The sequence below is a fragment of the Dipodomys merriami genome, unplaced genomic scaffold (genome assembly GCF_024711535.1).
Source record: "Dipodomys merriami isolate MVZ:Mamm:240054 unplaced genomic scaffold, mDipMer1.0.p SCAF_1, whole genome shotgun sequence".
Classification (NCBI taxonomy): Eukaryota; Metazoa; Chordata; class Mammalia; order Rodentia; family Heteromyidae; genus Dipodomys; species Dipodomys merriami.
Genome location: NW_027202270.1, coordinates 13,295,368 through 13,315,316, shown reverse-complemented (window position 1 = coordinate 13,315,316; position 19,949 = coordinate 13,295,368). Strand labels below are relative to the sequence as shown.

General features: G+C 44.1%; 1 protein-coding gene and 1 pseudogene across 2 annotated transcripts in view; one reads left to right on the top strand and one right to left on the bottom strand.

The window, feature by feature from the left end:
• The first annotated feature begins 2,995 nt into the window (after positions 1-2,995).
• Positions 2,996-19,949, top strand: part of Acsl3 (acyl-CoA synthetase long chain family member 3) — a 46,598-nt gene continuing 29,644 nt past the window's right edge. The window contains exons 1-2 of one of the 2 annotated variants that reach the window (XM_070016056.1): positions 2,996-3,077; positions 19,102-19,157. The gene's annotated coding sequence lies outside the window, so the exon portion shown is untranslated. Of the gene's footprint in view, positions 3,078-12,184; positions 12,317-19,101; positions 19,158-19,949 lie in introns of those variants that run through there. The other variant, XM_070016066.1, reaches the window with a different exon arrangement.
• LOC138835217 (small nucleolar RNA SNORA51) lies at positions 10,782-10,904 on the bottom strand (annotated as a pseudogene).

Genomic DNA, 19,949 nt, shown 5'->3' with positions numbered 1-19,949 from the left:
ACCTTTCTAAAAGAAATAGCAACTGTATTTGTTTTTGGAGGGGACCAAAAAACAAAACAAAACCCAAGAAACCACGTAAGACCCTAGATCAAGTGTTAAAACAGGAAACAAGATGAAAATTAAAAAATTATTTCCAAGCACTATTTTTAATGTAATATGTATATAATATAGAAATATGTGGGCTGGGCTGGGAAGGTGGCTCAGTGGTAGAGTGCTTGCCTTGCATGCTCGAGGCCCTGGGTTCGATTCCTCAGCACCACGTAAGCAAAAAGAAAAAAATCCGGAAGTGGCGCTGTGGCTCAAGTGGTAGAGCGCTAGCCTTGAGCTGAAGAGCTGAGGGACAGCGCCCAGACCCAGAGTTCAGGCCCCATGACCGGACCAAAAAAAAAAAAAAGAAATATGTGGGCTGGGAAGGTGGCTCAGTGGTAGGGTGCTTGCCTCACATGCATGAAGCCCTGGGTTCGATTCCTCAGTACTACATACACAGAAAAAGCTGTAAGTGGCACTGTGGCTCAAGTGGTAGTATTAGCCTTGGGCAAAAGAAGCTCAGGGACAGTGCCAGGGCCCTGAGTTCAAGCCCCAGACTGGCAAAAACAAAAATACAAAATTTAAAGAAATACTTAATAAAGAAAGATGTTGCTGGGAATTCTATTCATTTTTCATCCTGTCAAACTGTCTTGGTTCTAGAAGTTTCCTTTCCTTTTCTTTCTATTTATTTATTTATTTATTGTCCATCATGGGGCTTGAACTCTGGGCCTTGGCACTATCCCTCAGCTCTTCAGCTCAAGAGTAGCGCTCTACCACTTGAGCCACAGTGCCACTTCGTTTTCTGACTGGTTTATTGGAGATAAGAGCCTCTTGACCTTTCCTGCTGGAGCTGGCTTTGAACCGAGATTCTCAGATCTCAGCCTCCTGAGTAGCTAAGGATTATAGGAGTGAGCCACTAGGGGTCGGCCCTTTTCTTTCTTTTTTCCCATAGGATTGGGGCTTAATCTCAGGGCCTTGCACTCGCCTGGCCTGGGCGCTGTCCCTCAGCTCTTCAGCTCAAGGCTAGTGCTCTACCACTTGAGCCACAGCGCCACTTCCGGCTTTTTTCTTTCTGCTTATATGGTGCTGAGGAATCGAACCCAGGGGCTCGAGCATGCAAAGCAAGCGCTCTCCCACTGAGCCACCTTCCCAGCCCATGGAATGTCATGCCTAAGGCTGGCCTGGATTGGAATCGTGGCAATTCTCAGATCTCAGCCTTCTGAGTAGGTAGGATTACATATGTGAGGCACAGGTACTCAGTTTAGAAATTTCTAATGAATTTTGGAGCCATGGTTTCTTTTTTCTTTTTTTCCTTTTTTTTGGTTGGTTGAGGAGGTTGAACTCTGGGCCTGGACACTGTCCCTTAGCTCTTTAGCTAAAGGCGAGCGCCCTACCACTTGAGCCACAGCGCCACTTCTGGTTTTTTGGTGGTTTATTGGGGATAAGAGTCCCATGGACTTTCCTGCCCCAGCTGGTTTTGAACCGTGATCTTCAGATCTCAGCCTTCTGAGTAGCTAGGATTACAGGTCTGAGCCACAGTGCTCAGCTGTGACATGCATGTAGCCCACTGCAGAGCAGAAATTCTGCATTCTCTCTGCCTCCACAGCAATCTTTCGATAGCCTTTGGGTAGATTAAGGAGAAACCAGCCTGACATAAATTTCTAGTCTAGGAAGAGGGTGACTGAGTCTAGACATCCACATCCCTTTAGGTAGCTAACTTGGCCCAAGGCCTAAGGTGAATGAGCTTTTGCCAGAGGATCAGCTGCTCCACCTAGTTCAAGTTCTGGCAGCTTCCAGATTTTGAGATCCTCCCAACACAAGTGAGTGTAGCTTAGCTTGAGGCTAGCTCAGGAATCCACAACCTTTCACCTACTTAAGTAAAATTTCACAGACTATCTAAATAACCTCTTGGTTTAAGGTGTGTGTGTGTGTGTGTGTGGAGAGGGCAGATAGTCTAATCCTTCTATTACTAGGGTAATGAATGTCTTAGCACACTGTAGTTGCTGCTTTAGTCATTTGTGTTTGTGTGTGTGTGTGTATACGTGTGTGTGTGTGTGTGTTGTTTTGTCTGCTGTGGGGAAAAGACTTATCTCTACTTAAATACATTTTCCTCCCTGAGTAGCGTCCAAAAGGAGACATAAAGGCAAACTCTGAAAATACAGACCAATAGTTGTAGATGTCCAGGAGCGTTCAAAATATAATTTGGAGTAAACTTTACCCTTTTATAAACAAATATCGAATTGCAAGGGCCTTTAGGGAAAGAACGGGGTTAAGCCCACACCAGAGAAATGATCATGGATAGAGATCTGAGCTTTGGAGCCTCTTCCCGCCCCAGGCATTCCCAAACGCTGTTTTATTTTTCGAGATGGGTGCAAAAACAAGATAACAAATCCGGTCCAGTGGAGAACAGCAACTGCAAAAAATGCATATTTGCTTCATGGTCTACACTAAGATTTATGCATAGCAGCAATAAGTGCGTAATTGCAGCTTCTGCTGCTTTTTATTTTTTAACGGAAGAGGGGGTGGTCTTTGCTCTGGGAGGGTCCACGCTGGCCCTGCAGACTCCCTCTCCCCACCCCGCGGCGATGGCGGAGCCCTGCTCCCCCCCCACCCCCCGCCCCGCCGCCTGCTCGCGGCCGGCTCCCCCCGCGTCCCCGCCCCCCGCCGGCTGCGGCTCGGCCCAGCTCGGCCAGAGCTCCGCAGAGTGACCTATAGTAACCCCGCCCCGCCCCCGGCCGCCGGCGGCGCGCTCCTCGGCCGGCCTGCCATAGGCCCAGCCCCGCCCGCGCCACCGCCCGCGGGCCAATGGGCGGCGGCCTCTCTGCATATGCAACGAGCGCCGGCCTCGGCAGCGCGTCCCGGGTTCGGCTCAACAGACGCTGCTCTGCCGGCGCCGGGAGCGGACGCGGCCGTTGTCGCCGAGCGAGGTGGAGGAGGTGGAGGTGGAGGTGGAGGAGGAGGAGGAGGAGGAGGAAGAGAAGGTGGCGGGGGAGGAGGAGGAGGAGGAGGAGGCGACGGAGCACGGAGCTGCGGTCGGTCACCCGCTGGCGGTAAGGCGTTGCAGTGCGGGGCTGTGCGGTGGCTGCGCTCGGGCTCCGGATCCCCTCTGAAGGCGACGCGGGTGCGGATGCTGCGGGGCGCCGCCGGGCCTGCGTGGGCCTGAGGTGGGAGGAACCGCGGCGGGCGGGTGAATGCGGCGCCCGTTGTGGGGGCGGCCGGGGGGGAGGCGGGCGCGGCCTCCACGTGTGGCGGGGCCGGGCCTGCGGGGTGTCCCGGGGCGCGGGGGACGGGGTGGGGGGCGTCCGCGCGCGAGTCCCGGGAACGGCCTCGGGGTGGGGGGGAGGCTCAGGTGAGCGGAAGGGGGGGGGCCCAGGTAAGTGAGGGGAGCCCAGGTGTGCGGAGGGGGCCCCCGGTGAGCGTGGCTGCGGTCCAGGTGTGCACCGGGCCCAGGTGAGCGGGGGCGGGAACCAGGCGGGCGCGTGTGGGCTCCGCAGGCCCAGCCTCCCGGGAGGGAGGATGCGCGGCTGCCTCCCGACCTGCTCCCGGCGCTGCGGGACGGGGCGGGGTGGGTGGCCCACGGCGGACGCGACCCTGCGTGCTCGGGCCGTGGGTGGATCCCCGGGCCGGGCCGGAGGGGCGGGAGGAAGTCCGGACGTGAGCTGGGCCCACCCCGGTTAATGTGGTCCGGCCCCTCTCGGCAGTGGGAGGCGGGGATGGAGGCGCCCGGTGAGCCGAGGAGAGCTGGTTGCTTTGAGTTTGTGTTTCCTTCTAAGTGTGTTTTAATGACACACGCGTGTGTCACACGATGGGAGCGCCGAGGGAGAGCGCTGCTCCCCACTCGGGTGGGTATTTATTGTCAGGCCCGTTTCACAGATGTGGATTCAGAGGCATAGTTCGTACTGGTTTGCCCGGATAGTCTGGTTCTAGAACATGTTCCCCATTCCAAGTGTTGGAGAGATATATATGGAATATATAATTTACTATATTAGACATACTTATGTGTGAGTTTATGTATATAATTTGTATTATATATGTGCATATAGATGATAGGTACACACACATAATGTAGGGCCCTTCCAAAATAGGGTGGAAAAACGTCTTGAAAATTATATGGAAGCCAGAGAGGGAATGGGCTTTGTGAAAGTGATTATGGCTGAATCAAATGACAAATAGCTGACATTTATTGAGCCTGGATTACACATCAGCCTGGATTACACATCACACGCCAGGAGCTTTAGGCACTGGCTCTTGCTAACGTTACCAATCCTCAGGACCTTGGTTATTCTCACTGTACCAGAGGGAGGAGCACCAACGTGGACACCAGTCACTCAATCCACATCTCAGGTGAAGGGAGAAGCTGGGGCTGAGATCAGCCTATCGAAATCCAGAGCTCTTTTCATCTGACCACTATTGCAAGCAGCCTTCTCCTTGGTGGCTGGTTGAATAGTTTTTCTTCTTTTCTTTTTGGCCAGTTCTTGGGGCTTGAACTCAGGGCTTGGACACTGCCCCCGAGCTTCTTTTTGTTCAAAGCTACTACTTGAGCCACAGCGCCACTTCCAGCTTTTTGTTTATATGGTACTGAGGAAGCGAACCCAGGGCTTCATGTGCAAGCAATCTATCACCAAGCAACATTCCCAGCCTTGTTGAAAAGGTTTTTTTTCTTTCTTTTTTTTGGGGGGGGGGGGCGGGGTCGTGGGACTTGAACTCTGGGCCTGAACACTGTCCCTCAGCTCTTCGCCTCAAGGCTAGCACTCTACCACTTGAGCTACAGTGCCACGTCTGGTTTTCTGGTGGTTTTATTGGAGATAAGAGTCTCACGGACTTTCCTGCTGGCTTTGAACTATGATTCTCAGATCTCAGCCCCCTGAGTTTAGGATTACAGGCGTGAGCCACCAGTGCCCAGCTGGTTGAATCGTTTTTCTGTGGTTGATTTTGGGGTGGACAGGTGGTGTTTCTCGAGATCACCACAAACTGTTTTGTGTCCCAGGTTGGTTGTGGGTGTTTTTTTTTTTTTTTGGGGGGGGGGTCCAGTCATGGGGCCTGAACTCTGGGCCTGGACGCTGTCCCTCAGCTCTTCAGCTCAAGGTTAGCACTCTACCTCTTGAGCCACAGTGCCACTTCTGGCTTTTTTTTTTTCTGCTTATGTGGTGCTGAGGAATCAAACCCAGGGCCTCATACATGCAAGGCTACCACTCTACCACAGAGCCACCTTCCCAGCCCCGTTGTGGGTGTTTTTTAAGGGATATTTCTTTTTTTTTTTTTTTTTTTGGGTCCGGTCGTGGGGCCTTGAACTCTGGGCCTGGGCGCTGTCCCTGAGCTCTTCAGCTCAAGGCTAGCTCTCTACCACTTGAGCCACAGCGCCACTTCCGGCTTTTTCTTTTTGCTTACGTGGTGCTGAGGAATCGAACCCAGGGCCTTGAGCATGCAAGGCAAGCGCTCTACCACTGAGCCACCTTCCCAGCCCTAAGGGATATTTCTGAGCTGAACAAATGTTAGAAGAGAGACCAGCTCATGCCTGTTGCAGAGGCTTTATTTTATTTTATTTTATTTTTGGTCATGGGCTCTGAACTCTGGGCCTGGGCGCTGTCCCTCAGCTTTTCAGCTCAAGGCTAGCCTTCTCTACCACTTGAGCCACAGCGCCACTTCTGGCTTTTTCTGCTTATCTGGTGCTGAGGAATCAAACTAGGGCCTCATGCATGCAAGGCAAGCACTCTACCACTGAGCTACCTACCCAGCCCTGAGATTTTATTCTTGTGTGTTCAGGTATCTGTCTTCCTGTTCAGTTTTCTTTTTTTGGGGGGGGGGGTCCGGTTGTGGGGCCTGAACTCTGGGCCTGGGTGCTGTCCCTCAGCTCTTCAGCTCAAGGCTAGTGCTCTACCACTTGAGCCACAGCGCCACTTCTGGCCTTTTTTCTTTTTGCTTATGTGGTGCTGAGGAATCGAACCCAGGGCCTCATGCATGTAAGGCAAGCACTCTACCACTGAGCCAACTTCCCAGCCCCCTGTTCACTTCTTAATGCAGGGTTGAGGAACACTTCATTGGTCACTCTGGCTTGCTATTTTCTGTGTAGGTGCTTTCTAATTGGTCTCCTGTTAAGTGTTGGTTCTGTGTTGTTAGCAATTGAACTAAATAAATAGCCCATTGGACATCAAGGTCCAGGTGACAAATGATAAATATTTTGGGTGGGTGTACAGTTACTGGGTTTGAAAGACATTGGGCTGGGCGCATATTTGAGTAAAATGTCTTCCTTGAAGAAAGGGAGGGGGAATTAAAGGACAAATTGGGAGAAGAAAATGATTAGATCATTCTTTCTTGGGTTGATTGCCCAGCTAGAGTCACTACCTTCCATTGCTTGTCAGACACCTGCCTAGGTGACTGGGAATATTGGTGTGAACTGGTGTGGCCTTGGCCCTGAGGCAGGCAACGGACTCCAAGCAAGTGATCTTACAGATAAAGGTGTGATTACAGTTAGGCTACCTGCCATGAAAGGTATTGAGCAAATGAAGATTATAATCAAGATTGTGATTCAAATGGAAATTTAGGGAGCTTTTTTAATTGAAAAGGCGAAATTTTACTAGATAGTCTTTCATTCTGAGGAAGTAATTAAATGTAACGTTAGACTAGACTGAGAACTTTCCAGCAAGGATAATTTTTTCATTATGATTTCTGTTCCCATCTACCCTGTCATATTGTTAGGTATGTAAATGAGACAAAGTTTTTCCAGTCATTCTGTTTTCAGGGTGCTTAACTATTCTTATAATACTCATTATATTTCCCTCTGAGAAACAGTTGGGAAGTAAGAGTCTTTTATGTGAGATTTGCTAGGCCAAAGGTCAGAGTCTTTCTGATCTGATTTTCTCTGGAAACACAAGTATCCTTTACTAATTTTAGGAAAGGAGCTCCATAATTACCAGAAATTTCCATTGTACTTTACACTGTATAGAGTAATTGAACTTAAATTTCTTAGTTTACAGGCCAAAAAATGGTGGCATCAATTTGGAAACATAAACTGTTAAGTACATAAATATTTCAGTTGTGCATAAATGAAAACAGTACAAATAATTTGTTGCATTATATTTCCTGAATGGCAGCTGCAAAACACTGCCCTTAGGTGTCCCTGCCATGTGGGATAAAAACAAAGACAGATGTGACATAGTCCCTGCTTGTAGAATGCTAATTTAATAACCACTAATACTCCAATTTAAGTGTTTTTTTTTTCTTTTTCAAAACAATTTTCTGGTTCACTTATTTGATTCTTTTTTTTTTTTTTTTTTTTTGGGTCCGGTTGTGGGGCCTGAACTCTGAGCCTGGGCGCTGTCCCTCAGCTCTTCAGCTCAAGGCTAGCGCTCTACCACTTGAGCCACAGCGCCACTTCCGGCTTTTTTCTTTTTGCTTATATGGTGCTGAGGAATCGAACCCAGGGCCTCAGGCTTGCAAGGCAAGCGCTCTACCACTGAGCCACCTTCCCAGCCCTTATTTGATTCTTTTAAAGAGATGGATATGATGGGCAGATATGCTGTGAAAGGGGAGATTTTAGATGTAAACTTGCTTATGCTTGGTGTGTGAGATGGGAGGAGATGTTGAGTCATTAGATCTCAGACACAACTGAAGGACAATGCAATATATATGGTATTCACAGAGCTGGGGCTTGATGGGAGAGGATGGGAGGAGAGCATGACTGGCTGGGCATCAGTGGCTCCCTCACACCTGTAATTGTAGCACATGCACGCACAGACATACCACACACACACACACACACACACACACACACACACACACACACACACACACACACACACACACACACACACACACACACATACACACACACACACACACAGTAGTGAAATGTTCAGTTAGAACGGCCATCTATTGAATTTGCTGCTTTAGTGCCCATACCTGGGCTCCATTGTGGAATCAGTGTAGAGGGCATAGCTGAAACTGGGTGTGTTTGAGGTTGGCTGCCTGTGGAGGAATGGCAGCTTAAGACCTGAAGAAGGTCCTCGATGGCATTGAGGAGAGCAGGCTGAGTGTGCAAAGGAGATAAGAGGGAGCGGCATATTAATCCCTTTGTGTGCCTGTAACCCAAATAGTTGTCAGAAACAACTTAAGCCCACTTGAGTGGGCTCCCTGAGTGTAGAGGTCAGTCCATTGTGGCGGGGTGTGGTGAAGCAGTGCAGTCACATATCAGGGTGGCCAGGAAGCAGAGGAAGGGGAATACAGGAAGGTGCCAGGGCAAGATTTGGAGCCCCAAGGACATGCCCTCAGCCACCTACTTCCTCCAAAAAGCCCACCTCCTACTTTTTACCACTTTCCTATGTCATCATATTAGGAATCCAGCCAGGGATTAATCCATTGATTAGGTCCGTGTTCTCCTGATGTGATAGTCTCTAAAACAACACAGGTATGCTTTACTAACCTGGGGGAGTGTGTTCCCTTAATCCAATCAGGTTGACAAAAAAGATTAATCATCACAAGAGACCAGAAAAGTTAGGGGGTACCAGTAGCAGACGTCCTTGCAGGGAAGACAGTGAGTGGAATGCTCCTAGGAGAGGAGATTTGGACTACCTAGCCCGTTGGATTTAGCTCAGTGGAGGTCATTGTCACCTGAAGAGAGATGATAGGGTGGGGATGGTGAATAAACAGGCAGTGTGGAAAATGGAGACCACATGTACATAGGAAACATTCCCAAGAGGTTTGATTTCAGCATGTTTGAACCTTGAAGTAGGGGAAGGCTTGTTTGAGAGAAGGTTGAAGGTTGACTAGAAAGGTTTCCTTGCTTACACCAAGATCATGAGAGTTGGGAGAGGTCCAAAGCACAAAGTAAGTGAGCCTATTCCTTACCTAGGAGTGACCCCTGTTGGAAAGCAACAGAAGACAGGCCATAATGGTCCACCTGTAATCCTAGCTACTCAGGAGGCTGAGATTTGAGGATCCTGGTTCAAAGCCAGCCTGGGCAGGAAAGTCTGTGGTACTCTTATCTCCAATAAACCACTAGAAAATAGAAGTGGCACTGTGGCTCAAGTGGTAGAGTGCTTGCCTTGAGCTGAAGAGTGCAGGGACAGCGCCCAAGCCCAGAGTTCAAGCCCCATGACCGACCAAAACAAAACAAAAAAACCCTAGTCAATATTTTATCTTGGAGCCCTAAGCACATGCCTTCTACTGTCAAGAGTGTTAAATTCCTAAAAATTAGCCATTTTAGCTGACATGACCCAGTCTTTCATGAAAACCACACCACAGAAACTTGGTGTGAGGCTGATGTGGGTTCATTTTGATTTTATAATAGAGCATATACTTTCTCTGACTTTTGATGATAATTTCTCTTTCTGAAAAAGGGGATCTGAATGTTAAGGCTTTGATTACTTCCCTATGTACATATTTAGTTTCATAAGAAAAGATTTTCAGGGTCCTTTCATCTTCTTGATGCTTAAAGTGCTTCAGTTCTTTTTAGTTTTAGCATTGGTTATTCAAATGTGTTTATTTGGGGCTGGGAAGGTGGCTCAGTGGTAGAGCGCTTGCCTTGCATTCCTGAGGCCCTGGGTTCGATTCCTCAGCACCACATTAGCAAAAAAAAATCTAAATCAAATGTGTTTATTTTACATACTTCTAATGTTTCCCACTTTGAAGGATGATTGAATGGGCTTAATTCATCTGTTATTCTTTAGAATTGAAAACACTTAAATAATTTTTTTGATAAGTCACTTCCAAATACAGCTATCTACTTGTTTGTAAAGGTATTTGTTATAACTACATAGAAGATACATTCAATCATTCTTTTTATTTTTTTGTAGTACTGGGGTTTGGATTTAGGGCCTATACTTGCTAGGTAAGCACTCTACTACTTGGGCCTCCCCCTAGCCCCTTTTGCTTCAGTTACTTTGGGGATAGGATTTTGTTTGTGCCAGGTGTAGTCTGGGCTGTGGTCCTCCGATTTATGCTTTTTGAGTAACTAGAATGATATGTGTGCACACTTTTTAATGGGTTGAGGTGGAATCTGAAGATTTTCTGTTTTATCTATCTATTTATTTATTTATTTTTGGGTCCGGTCGTGGGGCCTGAACTCTGGGCCTGGGCGCTGTCCCTCAGCTCTTCAGCTCAAGGCTAGTGCTCTACAACTTGAGCCACAGCACCACTTTCGGCTTTTTTCTTTTTGCTTATGTTGTGCTGGAGAATCGAACCCAGGGCCTCAGGCATGCAAGGCAAGCGCTCTACCACTGAGCCACCTTCCCAGCCCCTTTTATCTATTTATTTTTGTCTGTTGGTCATGGGTTTTGAACTCTGGGCCTGGGCGCTGTCCCTCAGCTCTTCAACTCAAGGCTAGTGCTTTACCACGTGAGCCACAGTGCCACTTCCAGTTTTCTGGTGGTTAATTATAGGTAAGAGTCTCATGGGTGTTCCTGCCTGAGCTGGCTTTGAACTGCGATTCTCTGGGGCTGGGAAGGTGGCTCAGTGGTAGAGTAATCTTTTTTTTAAACTAAGGGTCTTTGGAATAAAGGCAGCTGCTTCTCACATTTACAGCATCCTGTGGCCGGGTGCTGTCCTGATTTTCTTCTTAATCCTCTAAGAGATAACAAGAGTATAGGTGACTTGCCTGACGTAAATTTCATTCCAGAGTCCATGCTTATAACCAGGAACTGCACCTCTAGGGTGACCCTTTGGCTCGAAAGATCACTTGACTTATGGAGACCTGATTAAAGAGCTGTGGGATAATACAGGGCAATGTTGGTGGTTGTCTCCCCTCCCCCCATCCCCTCCCATGTCTTCCCATTTATAATACAGACCAGGCACATTGCCTGGACTGACATGTATATGGGGTAGGTTTACTCTGACTTTTTATACAGGGTAAGAACACAGCCTGTGGTAAGCACCAAGAGGCCTTGGTGTCTTTTTTAATTGCAAAGTTTTTGCCCCCAAATAAAATCTTTCATGTTTTTACAGTAGGGAAATAAAAGGAAACCAAAGTAACTTGAGAGAATTTAACTGTAATTTTCTTTTTGTGCTTAAATTTCAGGATATATTATCCTTTAACATTCCTTCTTAGAATTCATTATTATTATTATACCATTTTATTTTGTATTTTTTTATTTTTGCAGTCCTGTGCCTGAACTCAGGGCCTGGGCTCTGTCCCTGAGCTTCCTCTGCACAAGGCTAGCACTCTGCCACTTGAGCCACAGGGACACTTCTGGGTATATATGGAAGGAAAGACACTCTAGCAAGAACCAACAAGAGCTTCTAAAATTTGGGGAAGACAAGGGAGAGAAGCAAATGAATTTGACTGTAGGGAGTGTGAAATAGAGAATCAGGAGGGGAGAGAGAAGTGGGACCGGACTTGAAGTCAACTTAAATACTTGGAGAAGCTTGTGATGTTTTTTCTTTCTCCCTTTTCCCTTCAGACAGTGACGGGAGGAGTAAAATTTGTGTTGTACAGGAGTGGCAGTGTGAAGCAGGGTGTACTGAAGGAGAGAGTTGAGTTGAATTCTGCCCAGGGCCAGGAGCTGCAGTGAGCATGGGCAGTGGAAAGGGAAGACGGGAGGTAGAATCACCACTTCGCAATAGATAGGTTCTGTAGAACCGAGAGAAGGGAAAAGGATTTTAAGGAATGCTTTTTAGTTTTGACTCTAGTATGGGAAGACTTAGCTTTCTGTCTTGTCTGTAAAGGTGAAAGGTTGAGGGATTGTGGAAGAAGACTGATTATTGATGTGGACAGCAGAATTGTTTCTAAAAACTACACATTAACATTTTTCAAGACATGGAATGTGACAGCTAGTGCTGAGATAGAGGACTAGATTGGGGCATGAGAGAGTGGGAAAGTTCTGCATTTAGAGCTGTATAGATTGTGGTCAGTCAGGAGAGCTCAGCCAAGATGCATGTGTAGCATGGATCCTGGTTAGGTAACCGTCCAGCTGGCAGCTTTGGAAGTATGAGTAAAGAGTGCCGTGACTCCACAGGGAGAGGTAGTTATGGATCTGATCTCTCCAACAAGGACATGGCTGCTAGAATCTACTTCTAAATCATTGGTCTCTGGGACCAGAATACTGAGAGCAGTGAGGTCAGAAGGGAGGTGGTGTTCCGGATGGGTGGGAGGGCAGATTCAGTTGGTGACACGTCACTGAGTACTACCAAGCCATTCTGATTTGTGTCTTCACAAATTTGTGTCTTCCTTATCTTAAAGATAAGGATTGTCTTCGTTCTCCAAGGATGGGAGCCTTAGTTCTTGGAAATCACAGATATGGAACATTACTTGTTTGCACCTCTGCTTTCACTTGTCCAGGCTGGGTCATTTTCCAAGGTAAGCTGCTGTTCTTGTAGCCTTTTCCCTAGTTGTTCTTGGTGAGCATAGTGTTTACTGTCAGGATAAAAATTCCATGAAAAACTGAAGTAGGGCAAATTATTCAGTAGGGAAAGCCTCAAAGTTTACCATTGCTTGAATTTGTAAGATAAAGAACATCTTGTAGGAAAAGTCATTTAAGTCTGCTTGTCTGCCTAAGGTAACCTTGTCACACTGAGCTACATCCCCGGCAGATTGTTGAAGGTGATCTCCCTGTGTGATTCAGATTGACCTTGAACGTGCTGGCCTTGAGCTAGCCCAGGCTGGTCTTGAACTTGGGGTCCTTTTCATCCAGTACTAGGGTTGCTAATGATCAGGCTTAGCACCTGTAACTCATGGGTTCTCTATCTGTCCCTGCTTGCCTGCAGGTATGTGCTGTGCTGGTGGACAGCAGGGATAGAACCATGAATAAGACAGATTCCCTAAGCAACTGTTTAAATGTAAATGCAGTTAGTACTGTGAAGGCAAAATTTAGGTGGTATTATCAGCCATCTTGAGAGACTTCTGAGGAAATGATGTTGAATTATCTAGTAAAGTGGAGCAATGTATGGAGGCAGGGGTGAGTGGGCAAAGGCTGCAAGCATTTTGAGGTGAGGAGGTGACTTGGCATTGGGAAAAGTCTTAAGGCTAGAGGGGCAGGAGATGGTAGGGGTTGTCTAAGATGAAACTGGACACAAAGGTAAATGGGCCACAGCAAGTGGTATAAGGTAGAAGTAAAGATGAGGCTCTTTTAGAGGCCATCTACTGAGAGTAGGAAAAAATGGAAATAGTTAACTTTTGTCTGCTTGTGGTTTGAATTGTATGATTAGGACTGTTAGAATTTACTGCTCTTTTTTTTTTTTTTTTGTCGATCATGGGGCTTGAATTCAGGGCTTGGGCGCGCTGTCCCTCAGCTCTTCAGTTCAAGGTGAGCGCTCTACTGCTTGAGCTACAGCGCCACTCACTTCCAGGAGGGTTAGAATTTACTAAAGTCATCTTTAGTGGTATTAAAACATCAACACATAGTTAAGGCATATACAAAAGTATAGTTTATTTAGCTCTGGTATTGCTCACTTAGTGAGGCCTGATCAGTGGGACACTTAGCTGAATAATATGTTAGCATTCTGTAGTGTTGTGAACTATGTTAATGTCTTTTTGCTTCAGGTTCTGTTCAGTGTCTTGTTTAAAAAAAAATCAAACTGGCCTGATGTACATTAGCTCAGTTCTTGGTTTTTGACACTGTGTGACCTTCTGAATAATTTCCTAGTCACAGATACAAAATACCACTAGTTTTATTATAGAAGTCTCATGATTATTTCTGGCTTTAACATTCTATACCAGGATTATCAGTGTATATTTTGGTATCTCATAGGAGAAATAGTTTTTTTTTCTTTCAAAAATTTTTAGCTAATTTTAGAAAGTTTTCTTATAGTATTAATTTATTAAGTAACTATACAAAAACCAAGTAAGAAAAATTGAGGATTTTGATTGGGATTACATTTGGTTTGAGGCTAATTTTATAAGAAGTATGCTTTCCACTCAAGATCAAGTCTGTCTTTCTGAATAATAAGGTGTTTTAGTCTCATACCCCATTTATGTATAGTCCCTTGTGCATTAGGCAAGTGTTCTACCATAGAACCTATTGTGGGTGTTGTACTCTATGAAGTGTTTTAAAGTTGTTACTGTGACTCACATCTTTTTCTTCTTGGTAGCTATTAATACTATATAGGAAAAATACAGGATTTTATTGTTTGCCTGGTGTCTAGATCCATTAACGAATTCTTTCTCTAGTGGGTTAATTTCATATGATGGTTTTGAATTTCCTTAGCAACCTATCTACACCTTGTGATGATCTTTTTGTTGCCTTTCCCAGTTTTTATACTCATTTATTTTTCTTGTCATTGCATTGGTTCGAGTGTAATAATGTTAAGAAAAAGTTCAGTTGCAAATAGACTGGGGTTTGAACTCAGCCTTACCATTTCTAGGCAGGCACTCTACCACTCTCTTTTGTTTCTGAGTGAGAAATTTTTTTTTTTTTTTTTTTTTAAATTTTGGTGCCAGTACTGGGGCTTGAACTCAGGCCTTTTTTGTTCAAAGTTGGAGCTCTACCTCTTGTGGGGTTTTTTGTTGGTTAATTGGAGATAAGAGGCTTATGGGCTTTTCTGACTGAGCTGGCTTCCAGCCTCAATCCTTAGATCTCAGCCTCTAGAGCAGGTAGGAGGATTACAAGTGGGAACCACCAGTGCCCAGCTAAGAAGTTTCTTCTAATGTCAATAATTGATATTTTTCTTAAAATACTTAAAAAAAAACCCTACATCATACAGTACTGACATGATTGAGTCTTTCTCCTCCCTCTCACCCGTTAAAGAGTGAAAGAGTGACAATGATGGAATGTCCTGAAATGCCCGCCAGTGGCCAAGAACTGTATACTTGGAAACAATCTTTGCTTGAATATGATCTGGGTTAGGTGTGCTGATATTCTCCCCAATAGTCACTGGAGAGATTATTTTGTGTGTATGTCAGGTTTTAGAATCAGCATTATGCTTGTTCTTACAAAATACAGGACAAAACCTCATACCAATTGTAGCTTAAATTGTCTTTGAAAACTTTTATTAAAGGAATACATTCAAATGATTAGGGGACTTTTAAAGTAATTTCTTAGGAAGGTGTGTGTGTGTGTGTGTGTGTGTAAGTAATTGAATCTTTGCATATCTGAAAATTTATTCTACTTGAAGTTGATTTAATTGGGAATTCTAGGTTAAAATTAATTTCCCTCAGTTTTTTCTTTTATGGTGTTAGGGATTGAACTCATGGTGTCTCATGTGTTAGGCAAGTGGTGTTTTATTAGAGCTATATCTCAAAGGTTATAGTTTGAGATTCAAAGCATTATGCCTGACACCTAGATTTTAGTGTTGCTGACATAATCTGATGCTAATATGGTTCTTGGTCCTTTATAGGAATAGTGACTATCTTATTTTGATGTGTCTGGAACACCTCAAATCCTACCCTTTGGTACCACCTCTTTCAACCCTGAGAATCATCCTTACTTGTTGATCAGTTGTAGAATCACTGTATTTGTAGATCACTTGCTATGTATGTAATTGTGGAGGGGGGGCTTCTAGGATATTCTTAGTCCTGCTCAAAGAATATAGCAGATGGTGTTGAGATGCCAGTTATTTTTTTCCCGATTCATCTGCTTAGCTCTTAAATCTGAATACTACTGTTTTGTCAGCTTTGGGATATTTTACTGCAGAATGTTTCAGTAGGAAGTGGCACTGTAGCTCAAGTGGTAGAGTGCTCGCCTTGAGCTCAAGAGCTCAAGGCCCAGGCCCAGAGTTCAAGCCCCACGACCGACCAAAAAAAAAAAAAAAAGAATGTTTCAGTAATTTGTTTCCTGTTCACTTTCTTTTTTTTTTAATGCCTTTGTGGAACTTCTTGTAGTGGAACTTGGGAGGAAGTCAAAGAATTTGACTACTCTCTACATCTTTTTTTGCTTTTTCTTTCAAAAAAACTTTGATTCCCCCTATTGTTCTGCTTCAGCCTCCAGAGTAGCTGAGACTCCACACATTTGCTACTATATTGGTAGTAAAGTTCCTTTTATTCAGGGTCTTGAACTTGGTAGGCAGGCTGTCCAGTAGTTGAGTCCCCAATCCCACAGCTTCCTTTTCTGATATTTGTATTAGTTTTTAATTTCAGTTGCTATTAGTCATTCCCAAGAACTTTTTCTCCCTTTTTTCTTCTGTAGAGCATCTTAATCTTGGTTCATGATTAATAGCACTTCTCTCACAGAGAATATTAATTACATATACATACTTATGCCGGCCATTTCCTGGTTACCTATTTCCATTGAAATATTGCTTCCTCTGTTCTTTTTGTTTTGATTTTTAGTTTTTCTTTGCATTTCTGGGGCTTGATCTAGGTCCTTGCACATGCTAGGTAAGCACTCTACCCAAGCCCTGTCTTTTTTTTTTTTTTTTTTTTTTGGCTGGTCGTGGGGCCTGAGCTGGGCTTGGGTGCTGTCCCTCAGCTCTTCAGCTCAAGGCTAGCATTCTACCACTTGAACCACAGCACCACTTCTGGCTTTATCTGCCAATGTGGTGCTGAGGAATTGAAGCCAGGGCCTCATACATGCAAGGCAAGCACTCTACCACTGAGCTACCTTCCCAGCCCGTCTCTTTCTTTTATAAAGATGGTTTTCTCAAATTTCTAGTGATCTAGAGTGTTATCTTCTTTGTAGATTTATTTATTTATTTATATTTATTTATTTGTTATTGGAGATGAGTGTCACGGGGGACTTCTCTGCCCTGGCTGGCTCTAAACTGAGATCCTCAGATCTCTGCTTTCTGAGTAGCAATTACAGGTGTGAGCCACTGATGATGCCTGGCTCTCTATGTAGGTTTTTAATTCTGAAATGGGTTTCCTGTTTTGTAGTTTTTTTCTTACACTAATCAGTCAACATTGCTACTAGGTTAATCTCTATGAAATAGGGATTTTATCATTCTCAGACATGAAAATTGGAGGGCTAAATTGGAGGTCATTCCAGACACCTGGATGCCGTTTCAGCCATAGAGCATTACATATCATGTAACAAGTTGTCTTGTCAGGTTTAATAGTGGACAAGGATCTTTTCTAGTGTACTGTGGTCTCTGTTAGAATGAAGAAGCATCAGGTCTGGGTGGAGTAATTTAGCAAATATTTATTTATTTATTTATTTTTAGTTGGTTGTGGGGCTTGAACTCTGGGCTTGGGCGTTGTCCCTGCACTTTTCAGCTCAAGGCAAGCACTCTACCGCTTGAGCCACAGCGCCACTTCCAAAGCAAATATTTATTGAAGAGACTCAACACTTGTTCTTATTTGAATATACTTGAATACTCTTAGAACCTGTCACCTTAGACCATTTAATTAACAAAACAAAGTAGGCCAAAGTAAGTACACTTTTGGCAAACTTTAGGGATTTTCTAGGTCACAGGCATTAACATTTTTAGCTTTTGCCAACTGCTGCCAAATTGCCCCTAAGCTGGCTGTACTTAGCCAGAAGTACCAAGAACTGTCTGGTTCTAACATTTGCAGTTTTTATTTTTTAAAAAATCTGATGGGTGAAATAATGCTGTCTTCTGCATTTCCTTGATACCGAATGAGGCTATTTTCTTCACTTATTGGACATGTGGATTTTTTTTTTCCTGTGAATTTTTGGTTAAAATACAGAGCCAACATCTATTTTTTCTTTTAGAAATTCTGTTAACTATGGATATGAATTGATTCCATATGGTGATATATATGTGGAGGCTGTCATAGAAATTAGTAAGGGAAAGTGGGTGCTGGTGGTGGCTCATGGCTTGTCATCTTAACTATTCTAGGAGGCTGGAAGTGAGGTTCATGGTTCAAAGCCAGGCAGGAAAGTCTGTGAGACTCCTATCTTCAATTAAGCACCAAAGAAGCCAGAAGTAGAACTATGGCTCAGGTGATAAGAGTGCTATCCTTGAGCAAAAACTCAGGAACAGTCCTCAGGTCCTGAGTTCAGGCTCCAGGAACAGAACAAAACACTAACTATATGTAAATTAGCAAGGGAATTTATAAGAGGTTTTCTGTTGTGGATGAATAGATGAACTTGTCCAGAATCATAGCTAATAAGAATTAGGGCAGGGATTTTGAACTTCTCTGTTTTGCTTTTTTCATTAGCATATATAAATTCTACAAGGTGGGCGTGGCACAGGGAGTCATTGTGACATTTCATGTACAAATGTGTTCTAGTCAATCTTACCCATCCTTCCTTTTACCTCCCCCCCCTAAAATAAATTCAGTGTTTCATTGTTTTACTTTTTTTATACCTGAAAATGAATTAGTTTTATCAACATACATGGCTTTAATTCCTTTTTCTTTCCCTTGTATATTTGGCTGGTTTTCAAGGAATGAAGAAATTAATGAATCAGTAACATGTAAAATTTTGTTTCTGAATACTAGTTTACTAGAATACTAGCTAGTAAGCTCTTATTTACTATGTGTGAATTTGGGTTGACATTAAACTAGTAAGCTCTTATTTACTATGTGTGAATTTGGGTTGACATTAAACTAGTAAGCTCTTATTTACTATGTGTGAATTTGGGTTGACATTAAAATATTTTTAATACTTTAATAAATGGTTAAATTGCGTTTGCTTTACAAGTGATTAAGGAAGTCATGTATAGATGTGTTTGTAAATAATATTACAGTGTATAATCTTACTGTTTACTATTACCGTAATGAGCAAATAAACGTGTGTGTATGTGTGTGTATGTGTGTGTATGTGTGTGTGTATGTGTGTGTATGTGTGTGTGTGTATGTATGTATGTATGTATATATGTATGTATGTGTGTGGTGGTTCCTGGAGCTTGTGCTGTTCCTGAGCTTTTTTGCTCAAGGCTAGAGCTCTACCTCTTGAGCCATAGCTCCACTTCTGGCTTTTTGGCTAATTGGAGATGAGTCTCATGGATTTCCTGCCTGAGCTGGCTTCAAACCAAAATCCTCAGTTCTCAGCCACCTGAGTAGCTAGGATTACTGGTGTGAGTCACTGGCGCCTAGTGAGTATACTATACTTTTTTTAGAAATAAGGATTATATGCTTACATGCCATTTACTGATATGGTAGTGGTGTTTTCAGGAAAATTTTACAGAAAATTTTTTATAGAAAACTTGAGTTTTAGAAGTAAAATATCTTAAGGGAAAAGTTGATATTGGGACTTTGATTAGACTATGAATGATAACTTATTTTTATGTGTATTTTTTTGACAGCTTTTGATGTTAAAGGAGCATACTAAGAAGGCACAAGTACCTCCCACCGTTGTCTGGTAAAACATAGTTTTTTAATTATAAGGTTTTTTTGGGGGGAGGGAGGGGAGGTTCCAATCCTAGAGCTTGAACTCAAGGTTTAACTCTGTCCCTCAGTGTTTTGCTCTAACCTAGCTAGCACTTTATGCTTGAACCACATCTCAAGTTAGTTGGAGATAGGAGGCTCATGGGCTTTCCTGTGTGGGCTGGCTTTGAACCACAATCCTCAGATCTTAAACTTTTGAAAGGTAGTAATACAGGCAGCAGCCACTGAAGCCTACCTCTCTTATGAATTTAAAAAAAAATTATTCATTAACTTTATTATAGAGGGGATTACAATTACATCAGTCAGGACCCTGGATATTAGGAAACATTAAAAATGTATTAGACTAAAACCAATTAAGGCTAAACTGAGAAAGTAATTTCATTAATTCCATACAAACTTACCGAACAATATATTTATTGTTTAAGCAGTGTTTAGCTTACCCCCTCCCCCACTTGTATTTACCAGGCAGGTACTCTTATTTCTGTGGCATACTTTCAAACACTTCCTTGAGCTGGTCATCTTTGAAAAAGGGTCAGGTGCTTGCCTTGTCCATGATCTACATATTCTTCCCTTCCCTTCATAGCTAGGACTACATGTATGTGCCATAGCTTCATAGCTAGGACTACAGGTATATGCATAGCAGTCAGGCGTCTATAGTCAGAAGGGGTTTGTGAGGTTTTTTGCCTTGGCTGGCCTTGAACCTCAGTTTTTCCAATTTAAGCTTCCCTAGTAGCTAAGGTTACAGGCATAAGTCACCAACACCTGG